The 13,211-nt window shown below is 46.6% G+C and overlaps 1 protein-coding gene across 3 annotated transcripts in view; it reads left to right on the forward strand.

Annotated features, from left to right (window-relative positions):
• Positions 1-354: 354 nt before the first annotated feature.
• RHBDL2 (rhomboid like 2) overlaps positions 355-13,211 on the forward strand; it is a 58,984-nt gene continuing 46,127 nt past the window's right edge. The window contains exons 1-2 of one of the 3 annotated variants that reach the window (XM_077962871.1): positions 359-579; positions 2,010-2,103. The gene's annotated coding sequence lies outside the window, so the exon portion shown is untranslated. Of the gene's footprint in view, positions 580-2,009; positions 2,104-10,596; positions 10,697-13,211 lie in introns of those variants that run through there. The other 2 variants (XM_015135819.3, XM_077962880.1) reach the window with 2 other exon arrangements.

A 13,211-nucleotide genomic window follows, 5' to 3' on the forward strand; every position in this document is an offset into this window, starting at 1 on the left:
ATAATCAGAGCTGGCAAAGCTATTTCACCAGGGGCCATGGCGTCATCAATTCTTCCGTGGACTAAATCTCTGCTGAGGATCATCAAGTCACCCACCCTGGTGCCCAGTACAGGCCTGGCTTCACACTGAAGCATAACCAAATGCAGAGTGATAGAGACCACCTGGTTGAGGTGTCAGAGAGCTGAGAGTGGAGAGCAGGCGACCCAGGCCTGAAGCAGGAGGGCAGGACTTGGAGGACGAATGGAGCTCAGTGCCCTGGAGAAAGAGTAGAGGCTGCCACCGGCTCCCTGGCTAAGACCCAAGCAGACGAAGGGGAGGGCTCATTCATCCAGGGCCAACCCAGAAGCAAGACTGCCAAGCAGGCTGGCCCAGCCCGGCTGGGAGGGGATTTCCTCAGGCTCCCTCTTCCTGGGCTGGGCAGCTTTGGAACCTGTCTGGAGGATTTTTGTTTGGGGAGGGACTGAGGAGCACCTGGCAGAGAGGGAGCTTCAGGGCAGCGGGCAACCCCTTGGCCCAGGAAGCCTGGAACACAAGGACCGGCGGGCGCGGCCTGGGACGCCCCTACCTTGGTCTTTCAGGGTAAGATGTGGGAGCTGGGGGGGAGTGGAGGGAGTCCCGTGTCAGGACAAGGGGGCGGCAGCAGGAAGTGCAGGGCCGAGGGGTGCTGTGCAGTAAGGAGGGACGTGTGGGGTGCTCCCTTGGTAACCCCTCTTCTGGAGTGACCTCCTGGTGTGGCCGCTTTGGATCCTACTACTTTCAGTTTAAAAGCTGGCAGCATGTTGGGCCAAGAGTCAGGGGCTATCTTCCCGAGGGAAATGGCAGGGAAGGGCTGAGGATGGGGACAGGGTAATTTCATTCTTCTTCCCTGCCCTTCACACTGGCTTTCTCTCCAGCCATCACGTTCTCCCCAGCATCCCCTACCCTCCTAAGGTTTTCTAACTCCAACTAAGCCAGTTCCTAGCCCTTTGCTGACCTGGACACTGGAGACCACAGCCACGGAGACAGTCTCCACGTCTTCCTGCAAGGCGGCTCCTCCAGGGTTATTTGTTTCCTTCTTCCTGGTGTGGGTATCAGAGAGATTTCACTCAATGTTTCATTTATTCATTAGTGTTCATTTGTTTATTCATCACTGTTTGAGCATACACCTGGATACTCTGGAGGGAGGGCTGCACAATTTCTGCTCCTCTTGGGAATAAGAAAACTGAAATTTATTCCTCAAACATTTGATGATTATCTACAAGCTGGTGGGCAGCATGGTAGAGTAGAAAATTATTTTGGGGCCGGGCGCGGTGGCTCAAGCCTGTAATCCCAGCACTTTGGGAGGCCGAGACAGGCGGATCACAAGGTCAGGAGATCGAGACCATCCTGGCTAACCCGGTGAAACTCCGTCTCTACTAAAAAATACAAAAAACTAGCCGGGCGAGGTGGCGGGCGCCTGTAGTCCCAGCTACTCCGGAGGCTGAGGCAGGAGAATGGCGTGAACCCGGGAGGCGGAGCTTGCAGTGAGCTGAAATCCGGCCACTGCACTCCAGCCTGGGTGACAGAGCGAGACTCCGTCTCAAAAAAAAAAAAAAAAAAAAAAAAGAAAATTATTTTGGAGTCACGGGGAGACTGGCTTTATATCCCATATTTTCTGTTTACCTCCCGAGCCTCGGTTTCCTCAGCTATAATTTTTTTTTTTTTTAAAGAGACAGGGTCTTACTACATTGCCCAGCTATGTACAGTGGCTGATCATAGCTTACTACAACTTCAAACTCCCGTGCTCGAGCAGTCCTCTTGCCTCAGCTTCCTGAGTTAACTGAGCCACGGGGGCCAGCTCAAAATGATATATATATATATATTTTTGAGATGGAGTCTTGCTCGTCGCCCAGGCTGTAGTGCAATGGTGAGATCTCGGCTCACTGCAAGCTCCTCCTCCTGGGTTCATGCCATTCTCCTGCCTCAGCCTCCCGAGTAGCTGGGACTATAGGCGCCCACCACCACACTCAGCTAATTTTTTGTATTTTTAGTAGAGACAGGGTTTCACCATGTTAGCCAGGATCGTCTCAATCTCCTGACCTCGTGATCCGCTCGCCTCGGCCTCCCAAAGTGCTGGGATTACAGGTATGAGCCACTGCGCCCAGTCTCAAAATGATATTTTTATGAAGATGACAGGGAACAATGCATGTTGAATACCAAGCCTGGTGCCAGGCTCATTGTGGAGCCTTCCTAAACACCTGTGCTTTTCCCTTCCTCTTTGACCGCCTTCTTGCCATGCCTCTCCCTAACGAGCAACTCCCTCACCTTAGGCTTGTAAAGATATGCTAGACAACCCCTGGCCTTGAAAGCACGTAGGCAGAATGTAAACAGAACTGGCCAGTGACGGGGGAGTGGTGAAGGGAGAGGGAAGGCTGGGTTCCATGGCTCACTCCTGTAATCCCAGCATTTTGGGAGGCCAAGGCGGGAGGATTGCTTGAGTCCAGGAGTTCGAGACCAGCCTGGGCAACAAAATGAGGCCTTGTCTTTAAAAAATAAAATAAAAAGGAAGGGAAAGCCACATAGGCATGGGAGTAGGGAAGGTGTCAGGTGCTGGTTTGTGGTAAAAATACTGGACCAGGACTGAGTCCAGACATGCTGTGTTTCTGAATTTGCACACTCAACACTGAGCAAGTGATGGGAACCACCAATTCCTAAACTATGGATGCAGGCTAAGGGCTTTAAATGCATTCTCTTATTTAATCATAATCTTCTTATGATATTATTATTAACACCATTTCATAGATGGGGCAATGAAGATACAAACAGGTTAAGGGATTTGCCTAAGGTCACATGGCTAATAAGAAATGGATCCAGAATTCAAGTCTAGGTCAGACTCTAAACTCCATGCTTTTTGCTCTAGTGCTTGCTGTCTTTCAAGTTTCTCTGTATTAGAAAGACCGGGCTGGGGGCAGTGGCTCATGCCTTGTAGTCCGAACATTTTGGGAGGCTGAGGGAGGAGGATTGCTTGAAGCCAGGAGTTCGAAGCCAGCCTGGGCAACAAGTGAGACACTATCTCAAAAAAAGAAGGCCTGGCACGGTGGCTCACACCTGTAATCCCAGCACTTTAGGAGGCCAAGGTAGGAGAATTGCTTGAGTCCAGTAGTTTGAGACTGGCCTGGGCAACACAGTGAGACCTTTTCTCTACAAAAAATAAAACAAAATTAGCCTGGCGTGGTGGTGTGCGCCTGTAGTCTCAGCTACTTTGTTTTTTTGAGACAGAGTCTCACTCTGTGGCCCAGGCTGGAGTGCAGTGGCGGCATCCCCAACTCAGTTGATTCTCTCATCTCAGCCTCCTGAATAGCTGGGACTATAGGTGCACACCATCATGCCCGGCTAACTTTTGTTGTTGTTGTATTTTTGGTAAAGACAAGGTTTCATCATGTTGCCCAGGATGGTCTCAAACTCCTGGACTCAAGGGATCCACCTGCCTTGGCCTCTCAAAGTGTGGGGATTACAGGCATGAGCCACTATGCTCGGCCTGTCTCAGCTACTTTGTAGGCTGAAATGGGAGGATCACTTGAGCCTGAGACGTCAAGGCTGCTGTGAGCTGAGATCAGGCCACTGCACTCCAGCCCGGGTGACAGAGCAAGACTATCTCCTCTCAAGGAAAAGAAAAAAAAAAAGACCAAAAGGGCATCAGCATTCCCCAACTACCTCCCTAGACACTGGTCGTTGACTTCCTGTAGATCTCCTGCTCTGGGCTGCTGCATCCAGACTCCTTCCCTGATTCGTTAACTCATTCACTCATTCCTACATCATTCATTAAATCAAATGCTCTGTTTATCCCCTGAGACTGCAAGGTTTCAAAAGGACAGAGATCATGGGCATGATCCTGTTCATTCAGTTTTATAATCCTGTTCGTTCAGCACCTCATTCATTCCTGATACAAAAATTTTCAATGAATTCTTTGTGAGTAAATAAATTTGACAAATGTTTACTGATGCATTCCATGGACTAGGTAATAGGGAGTCAAAGATGAGTAACGTGGAAGTCCTGTCCTCAGAATGCTCACAGCCTTGTAGAGGAGACAGTTATTATACAAAGAAGACAATGATGCTCTAGACACAAGCAGAGGTTGCTGACGGAACTAAGAAAAGCATATTTTTTTTTTTTTTTTTTTTTTTTTTTTTTTTTTTTGAGACGGAGTCTCGCTGTCACCCAGGCTGGAGTGCAGTGGCCGGATCTCAGCTCACTGCAAGCTCCGCCTCCCGGGTTCACGCCATTCTCCGGCCTCAGCCTCCCGAGTAGCTGGGACTACAGGCGCCCGCCACCTCGCCCGGCTAGTTTTTTGTATTTCTTAATAGAGACGGGGTTTCACCGTGTTAGCCAGGATGGTCTCGATCTCCTGACCTCGTGATCCGCCCGTGTCGGCCTCCCAAAGTGCTGGGATTACAGGCTTGAGCCACCGCGCCCGGCCAGAAAAGCATTTAATTCTACCATGTATCTGCAGTGCCTAACACAATGCTAAGCACATATTAGATGGTCAATAAGGCTTTGCAGAGAAGTTGTAAAGGACAGAGTCTTTTAGTTTTGTTTTTTTATTAAAATTTTTTCTTTTTCTTTTCTTTAACTTGATCCTAAATGTGATAGTAAGGAACAGAGTCTTAAAGGGGGTGTTAATACTTCCCTGAGACAACAAATGGGGCGGGGGGGAAGATGTTCTAGCAGAGGGAGGAGCTCATGTAAAGACCTCGTGGAGAGTGGGAGCTGGAACTGCTAGGGGCTCAGTGTGGCTGGGGCATAGGGTGTATTTGGGGAAATGGAAAGAAATGAAGGTGGAAAAATAGGAAGGGTTCAGGTCATGAGGCCTTTCTGTGCCTCATTAAGGAACCTAGGCTTTAAACCAAGGACATTGGATACCCATTGAAAAGATTTTGGCCAGGTATGGTGGCTCACGCCTCTAATCCCAGCACTTTGGGAGACTGAGGCGGGTGGATCACAAGGTCAGGAGTTCGAGACCAGTCTGGCCAATGTGGTGAAACCCAGTCTCTACTAAACAACAACAACAACAACAACAAAAACCCCCCAAAATTAGCTGGGTATGGTGGTGTGTACCTGTAGTCTCAGTCACTTGGGAGGTTGAGGGAAGAGAATCGCTTGAATGCAGGAGGCAGAGGTTGCAGTGAGCCAAGATCACGCCACCGTACTCCAGCCTGGGCAACAGAGCGAGACACTGTCTCAAAAAAAAAAAAAAAATTTAGCAATGAGAGTGACACCACCTGATTTGCATTTCAGAAGTGAGGCTGATGTGTGGGGGCCGAGGATATGATGACGCCAAGGTTTTCAGACCTGATGGGTGCCCACCTATCTATGGAAATTAATCTTCCTTTTTAAGACTTCATCATGGTTTGTTCATGAAGGGTCTCTTGAGTTGGCCTGTTCCTGATGACTGGTACTTTGTCCTCAGCTCTATACTGGGTCACAGCGAATCTGTTCCTTCTAATAAAAGTCTTGAAATTTATGAATACTTTACTTTTGTATAATCTGGAATAAGTTCAAGGATATTACTTGCAGTACCTTGTGCTATCCTACGCCAGAGAGCTACAGATGGAGTTGTAGAAGGGTTTCCAGGAATTATATCTCGCTCCAAATGTGTCCAGGGAGGGTGTGTCAAACTAGCCAGTGGTCGTGGAATTGGGGATGCAGGGGGCACGGATAACATTAAAGGAATCCATTTCCAGATTCTCAACTTCTGCAGGGACTTTTGCCTAAAAGTCATCTGCTTGTCTGGATTCTTTTAAGTTCTCCTTTTCAACTCTGTTTTCATTGTTTCTCTTCTTTGGCTTTATAAGAAAGTTACACCTCTGTCCATCCCAAATTCATTGAACAAGGTCTATTGTTCAAAATGACAGAGAATGCTCTGTTCCTGAGAGATAGCAAATAAAGAGAGATCAGGCAGGAGAAACTAAAGGGTGCTGTGTTTCTACTACAGACTCGTAGTATTTGTTTTATTTAAGAATATTCGGCCAGGCTCAGTGGCTCTTGCCTGTAATCCCAGCACTTTGGGAGGCCAAGGCGGGCTGATCACCTGAGGTCAGGAGTTCGAGACCAGCCTGACCAACATGGAGAAACCCCGTCTCTACTAAAGATACAAAACTAGCTGGGTCTAGTGGTGGGTGCCTGTAATCCCAGCTACTCAGGAGGCTGAGGCAGGAGGATTGCTTGAACCCGGGAGGTGGGGGTTGCAGTGAGCCAAGATCACGCCATTGCACTCCAGCCTGGGTGACAAGAGCAAAACTTCGTCTCAAAAAAAAGAAAAAAAAAAAAGAATCCTTGTTGGCTGGGTGCGGTGGCTCACGTCTATAATTCCAGCACTTTGGGAGGCCGAGTTGGGTGGATGACTTGAGGTCAGGAGTTCGAGACCAGCCTGGCCAACACGGTGAAACCTGGTCTCTACTAAAAATACAAAACTAGATGGGTCTGGTGGTGGGCGCCTGTAATCCCAGCTACTCAGGAGGCTGAGGCAGGAGGATTGCTTGAACCCGGGAGGTGGGGACTGCAGTGAGCCAAGATCACGCCATTGCACTCTAGCCTGGGTGACAAGAGCAAAACTTCGTCTCAAAAAAAAAAAAAAAAAGAAAAGAATCCTTGTTGGCCGGGTGCGGTGACTCACGTCTATAATTCCAGCACTTTGGGAGGCCGAGTTGGGTGGATGACTTGAGGTCAGGAGTTCGAGACCAGCCTGGTCAACATGGTGAAACCTCGTCTCTACTAAAAATACAAAAATTGCCAGGTGCAGTGGCTCATGCTTGTAATCCCAGCACTTTGGGATGCCAAGGTGGATGGATCACGAGTCAGGAGCTCAAGACCAGCCTGGCCAACATGGTGAAACCCCATCTCTACTAAAAATACAAAAATTAGCTGGGTGTGGTGGTGGGTGCCTGTAATCCCAGCTATTTGGGAGGCTGAGGCAGGAGAATCGCTTGAACCCAGGAGGTGGAGGTGGCAGTGAGCTGAGACCGCGCCATTGCACTCCAGCCTGGGCAACAGAGCAAGACTGTGTCAAAAAAAAAAAAAAGAAAAGAAAAGAAAAGAAAAGAAAAAAAAAACCAATTACTTTGGCATCTTTGTTGAAAATCAATTGATCTATTAATCAATTTCGGCAATCTCTGTTCTGTTCTATTGATATATATGTCTATTCTTAGGCCAATACCATTGTTACTTTATAGTAAGTCTTGCCACTGGGTAGTATAAGTCTTTCAACTTGGCTCTTCTTTTTCAAAATTGTTTTTACTATTGAAGGTCTTTTGTATTTCCAAATACATTTTAGTATCAGCATGTCAATTTCTACAAAAAGCCTGCAGAGATTTTTATGAAAAGTGCATTGTATCAGCCTGGGTGGCAAGAGCAAAACTCCATCTCAAAAAAAAAAAAAAAAACAAAACCAAAAACCCAAGAAACCAAAAATTAGCTGGGTGTCGTGATGGGTGCCTGTAATCCCAGCTACTCAGGAGGCTGAGGCAGGAGAATCGCTTGAACCTAGGAGGTGGACATTGCAGTGAGCTGAGATCGCGCCATTGCACTCCAGCCTGGGTGACAAGAGGAAAACTCCGTCTCAAAAAAAAAAAAAAAAAACCCCAAAACACAAAAATTAGCTGGGCGTGGTGGCACGCGCCTATAATCCCAGCTACTCAGGAGGCTGAGGCAGGAGAATCACTTGACTCCAGGAGACGGAGGTTGTAGTGAGCCAAGGTCATGCTGCTGCACCCCAGCCTGGGCAACAGAGTGAGACTCCATCTCAAAAAACCCCCAAAAAACCAACAAACCAAAAGAAATTCTTGTTTATTCAACCTGAGGAAGCTGATTAAGTAAAGCCAGAAAATAAAAAATAAAAATAAATAAAAATACTTGTTTAGACTGGGCACAGTGGCTCATTCCTGCAATCCCAGCACTTAGGAAGGTCGAAGCGAGAGGATCACTTGAGCCCAGGAGTTTGAATCCAGCCTGGGTAATGTGATGAGACCTCGTCTCTATAAGATTTGCCGGGCATGGTGGCATGTGCCTGTGGTCCTAGCTATTTGGGAGGCTGAGGTGGGAGGATATCTTGAGCTCAAGAGGTCGAAGCTTCAGTGAGCTGGGTTTGCATCACTGCAGTTCAGCCTGGGCGACAAAGCAAGACCCTGTCTCAAAACAAAACAAAACAAAACCCAAATAGGGCCAGGTGTGGTGGCTCATACTTGTAACCTCAATACTTCGGGAGACTGTGGTGGGCAGATCGCTTGAGCTCAGTTTGAGAGCTTGAGACCAGCATGGGCAACATGGCTAAACCCTATCTGTACCAAAAAATACAGAAGTTAGCCAGGTGTGGTGGTACACACCTGTAGTCTCAGCTACTTGGGAGGCTAAAGTGGGAGGATCGCTTGAACCCAGGAGGCAGAGGTTATAGTGAGCTGAGATCATGCCACCGTGCTCCAGCCTGGGTAACAGAGTGAGACCCTGTCTCAAAACAAAACAAAATGAAAAATTTGCTCAATGCTAATTATGTGCCAGACACTGTTCTAAGGGTTTTACAGATAATAAACGAATTCAATACTCATACTGAATCTATGAAGTAGACATTTACCACCCTCCTTTTACAGATGATGCTCCCAAGGCACAAAGAGGTTTAATAAGTTGCCCAAGGTCACAGAAGTGTTAAGTGGTGAAATCAGAATTTGAATTCCAGACACCTTTGAATTCCTCTAGAATTTGTGCTTTTAGTCATTATGCTATACTAAACTTAAGTGCTTTAGCTCTTTATTTATGTATTATAAAATTAGAATTGAGACATGAGCCAGTTGTCATGGGGATGCAAATTAATGCATTTATGGAACCTTTTAAAAATAAAGGTAGATTTTCTTATGGACAGAAAATCTGTTTGATTTGGCTAATTGGTTTGACAGTGGGGACAGACTTTGCCAACTGGATTATGTGGTAGACATTTTCCATAAACTGAACAAGTAAAATCTGTAGCTCTAAGGTTTAGATGAAAATATATTTAAAACATGTCTCTAACAAAGAGTATGACAAAAGATTTGATCTTGGAGCCAATTTTAAGTTGTAAAAAATAATTGTAGTTATTAACCTTTAAAATGTATGAGGGAGAACAGAGCTTCTTAAATTTTTTTTTTTTTTTTTTTTTTTTGAGACTGAGCCTAGCTCTGTCACCCAGGCTGGAGTGCAGTGGTGTGATCTCAACTCACTGCAACCTCCGCCTCCTGGGTTCAAGCGATTCTCCTGCCTCAGCTTCCTGAGTAGCTGGGATTACAGATGCCCACCACCACGCCTGGCTAATTTTTTTGTATTTTTAGTAGAGATGGGGTTTCACTATGTTGGCCAGGCTGGTCTTGAACTCCTGACCTCATGATCTTCCGGCCTCGTCCTCCCAAAGTGCTGGGGTTACAAGTGTGAACCACCACGCCTGGCCATTTTATTTTTATTTATTTATTTATTTTTGAGACAGTCTTGCTCTGTCATCCAGGCTAGAGTGCAGTGGCACAATCTCTACTCACTGCAACCTCTGCCTCCTAAGTTCAAGTGATTCTCTTGCCTCAGCCTCCTGAGTAGCTGGGATTACAGGCACCCTCCATAATACCTGGCTAATTTTTTGCGTTTTTCATAGAGACAGGGTTTTGCCATATTGGCAGGCTGGTCTTGAACTCCTGGCCTCAAGTGATCCACCAGCCTCGGTTTCCCAAAGTGCTGGGATTATATGCATGAGCCACCACACCTGACATTCTTAAAAATTTTATGGGGATTTATGAACAAAAGATTGTGAAGACTTGTGGGCCCAGCTCGGTGGCTCACTCCTGTAATCCCAGCACTGTGGGAGACCAAAGGGGGTGGATCATTTGAGGTCAGGATTTTGAGACCAGCCCGGCCTACAAATGAAAACCCGTCTCTACTAAAAATACAAAAATCAGCCAGGCATAGTGATGGGCACTTGTAATCTCAGCTACTCGGGAGGCTAAGGCAGGAGAATCGCTTGAACCCAGAAGGCGGGGAGGTTGCAGTGAGCCGAGATCGCACCACTGCACTCCAGCCTGGGCAACAGAGCAAGACTCCATCTCTTAAAAAAATAAATAAAAAAAAAATTGTGAAGACCTGTGGTGTATGACACCGATAAACATTGCCGGCCACGTGTTTGCTGGCGGGGATGAGGTTTCTGGTTAGGTGAGGGAAAGTGGTTTATCCATAGGTAAGCAGGGGCAGAATTAGAGCAAGGACCAGGATTTTCTGACTCCTGCAATGTCGGAGCTCTTTCCATGATACTTCCCTTTTCTTTCCTTCTCCATTCGTGTGATTGTTAATTCAGCAAACACTTGCTGAGAAATATTTTCTGCTTTTGTGGAGCTCATATTCTAGCAGAAGGAGACAGACAATAAATAAACTAACTATTTTTAGATAATGGTAAGTGCTGGGAGCATAGAAGTGGGGAAATGTAGTAGAGTCTATAGGGGTGCGGGAAGGCAAGGGCAGGGGAGACTTCCTAGGGACCTGCTACGGGTTATGAAGGACCAAGACCAACCTTGTGTGTGTGCGTTGTAGGGAATGGGGAGGGCTAGGTAGAAGAAATAGCAAGTACAAAGACTTTGAGGCAGGAGAGGGTTCGGTGTGTTCCAGGAACAGAAAGACGCCGCTGTGGCTGCAGCACTGAGTCGTTGGAAGAAAGAAGTAGAAAGGGAATTCCACAAAGAAGGTAGGAGCTGGGTCATACAGGATCTTATCACTTGACTTCAGGATCCTGTATTTATCCCAAAGACAATGGGAAACCATTGAAGGATTTTTAAGCTGAGAGTTGATACACTCTGATTCACGGTTTTGTTTTGTTTCATGTTGGAGGGAGGCAGGAGTGGAAACAGAGTGAAGACTAATTTGGGAGGGCATTTTCGGGTCAGATATCAGTAATCTACTCAACGGAAGAATACAAAGATGAACAATGTGAATGGAAAGAAAGGCAGAATGGTACGAGATGTCATTCTGTCTTCTGGTTCTGATGAGGCATGCTGGTAGCTATTACTGTGTAACAGATCACCCCAAAATTTAGTGACTCAAAACAAGAATGGGTGTGGTGGCTCACGCCTGTAATTCCAGCACTTTGGGAGGCCAAGGGGGGTGGATCGCCTGAGCTCAGGAGTTCAAGACCAGCTTGGGCAACATGGCGAAACCCCGTCTCTACAAAAAATACAAAAATTAGTCAGGCATGGTGGTGCTCACCTGTAGTCCCAGCTACTCAGGAGGCTGAGGCACAAGAGTCCCTTGAACCAGGGAAGTGGAGCTTACAGTGAGCTGTGTTTCTGCTACTGCACTCCATCCTGGGAGACAGAGTCAGACCTCGTCTCAAAACAAACAAATAACAGAAAAACCAAGACTCATTTTATTTTGTCATAATTCTGTAAGTCAGGGGTTTGGGCAGGGTTCCGCTGAGCAGTTCTTCTCCATGTAGTCATAGCTAGGGTCATTCATAGCTGTATTCAACTGGTGGATGAGCTGGGCTGGTAGGTCAAGGAGGTTCCATTAATAGGTCTGGCACCTTGGTGCTTTTCTTTGTTTTCACATGACTTTTTCTTTTTTTTAAATCAGGCAACCTCCTGAGCCGGAGCAGGCTCAGAGAGACTCCTACCTTCGTGCTCTTCTACATGGCCTCTCTCTCCATGTGGGCACCTTGGGCTTCCTCATAGTATGGTGGCCTCCAGATAGTCAACCTTCTTATATGGTGTTAGGCTTCAAAGCGGAAGCATTCCCAAAGGAGCAAAAGTGGAGACTGCATAGCTGTTAAGGCCTGGCGCTGCAAAGTACCCAGCACACCTTCTGCCACATAGTATTGGTCAAAACCAGTCACAGGGCTGGTCCAGACTTAAGGAGAGGAGAAACAAACCCAAACCGTATCTCTTGGTGAGAGGAATGGAAAATTATATGCTCCATCTTTAGTCTACCATACTTGGCTTCTGGGAACTGAATAGCCCTAACCATGCTGATGGCGCTGACCCACTTTTAAATCTAAACCACAGTATACTATGTTGGAACAATTTATAGGTCTTTATTCCCCACTGAATAGAGAGGGCCTGGAGAACAGGAGGTGGTTTCTTTTTCTTTCCATTTTTTTTTCCCCCATGTGTTTTCAGAATGTAACACATACAAGGCATTCAGGGAATGCTACCATTGGATGCACACATCACATAAGCATTCACTGGTTGTCGAAACATGGTGTATATAAGAATCCCTGGGAGCTGTTAAAAATGCATGCAGATTTCTGAACAAGACCTGAGCCCAGGCCCTCTAAATCCAAATCTCTAGGGCAGAAGTTTTCAGTCTTGGCTGCACATGAAAAGATACGAGTGCCAGGCCTTCACCCCAGAGACCCAGTTTCTGTCGATCTGGGGTGAGCTCAAACACATTTAAGTCTCCTCAGATGATTCTAATGTGAGGCCAGGGTGAAGAACCAGTGCCCTAGGATTAGAACCAGCCATCTCTGCTAACCTCCCCAGATGATTCTGATGCAGGTGGTCCATGACAGGTTGACCAACACCCTTGGCTTGCTCTGATTTTAGCACTAAAAGTCGCACATCCCGAGAAACTCCTAGTCCTGTGCAAGCCAGATGGTTGGTCATTATCAATGGACCACTATTGAAAAAAAATTCTAGATGAGGCAGTGAAAGCCTTTTTTGAAAAATGCCCACAAGTATCTATTGAAAGCCATGATTTTGTCTCCTTACTTAAGGGCCTGAGCCAACTGTCCTTGAATTAAGGGGTAAGTGCCTCACGGTCACTGTTTTCCTTCAGCCTTGTGCTCTGGTGTGCTAGGTCTGTTAACTCATGCAAATAATGTGTCTGTCTTTGAGAATTCTTTCAGACTATATCCCTTAGTGCACACACCACAGCTTTGAAGGCCCAATCACAACCAACAAAGATGATGTGTTTAGGATAATACGAGATACAGGATGAAATCCCTATGTCTTCTACACCAGTGTGTATTATTATCACCATCACAAATACTTATAACAGGGTACACAAATATATGTAATATGTTACATAGCTGTGGGGCGGCCCAGACTCTGGTCTGAGATTCCTGGGTTTGTGCTCCAGCTTTGCTGTCACTAGGTATGTCATCATGGATGCCTCTTTTTTTGCCCTAGTTGTTCACCTACAAAATGGGAATAATAAACATGTCTTCTTCACAGAGCAGATGGGAGGATCCAGAAAATAATATAAGC

Source organism: Macaca mulatta, chromosome 1, assembly GCF_049350105.2.
Source record: "Macaca mulatta isolate MMU2019108-1 chromosome 1, T2T-MMU8v2.0, whole genome shotgun sequence".
In the NCBI taxonomy this organism is placed as follows: domain Eukaryota; kingdom Metazoa; phylum Chordata; class Mammalia; order Primates; family Cercopithecidae; genus Macaca; species Macaca mulatta.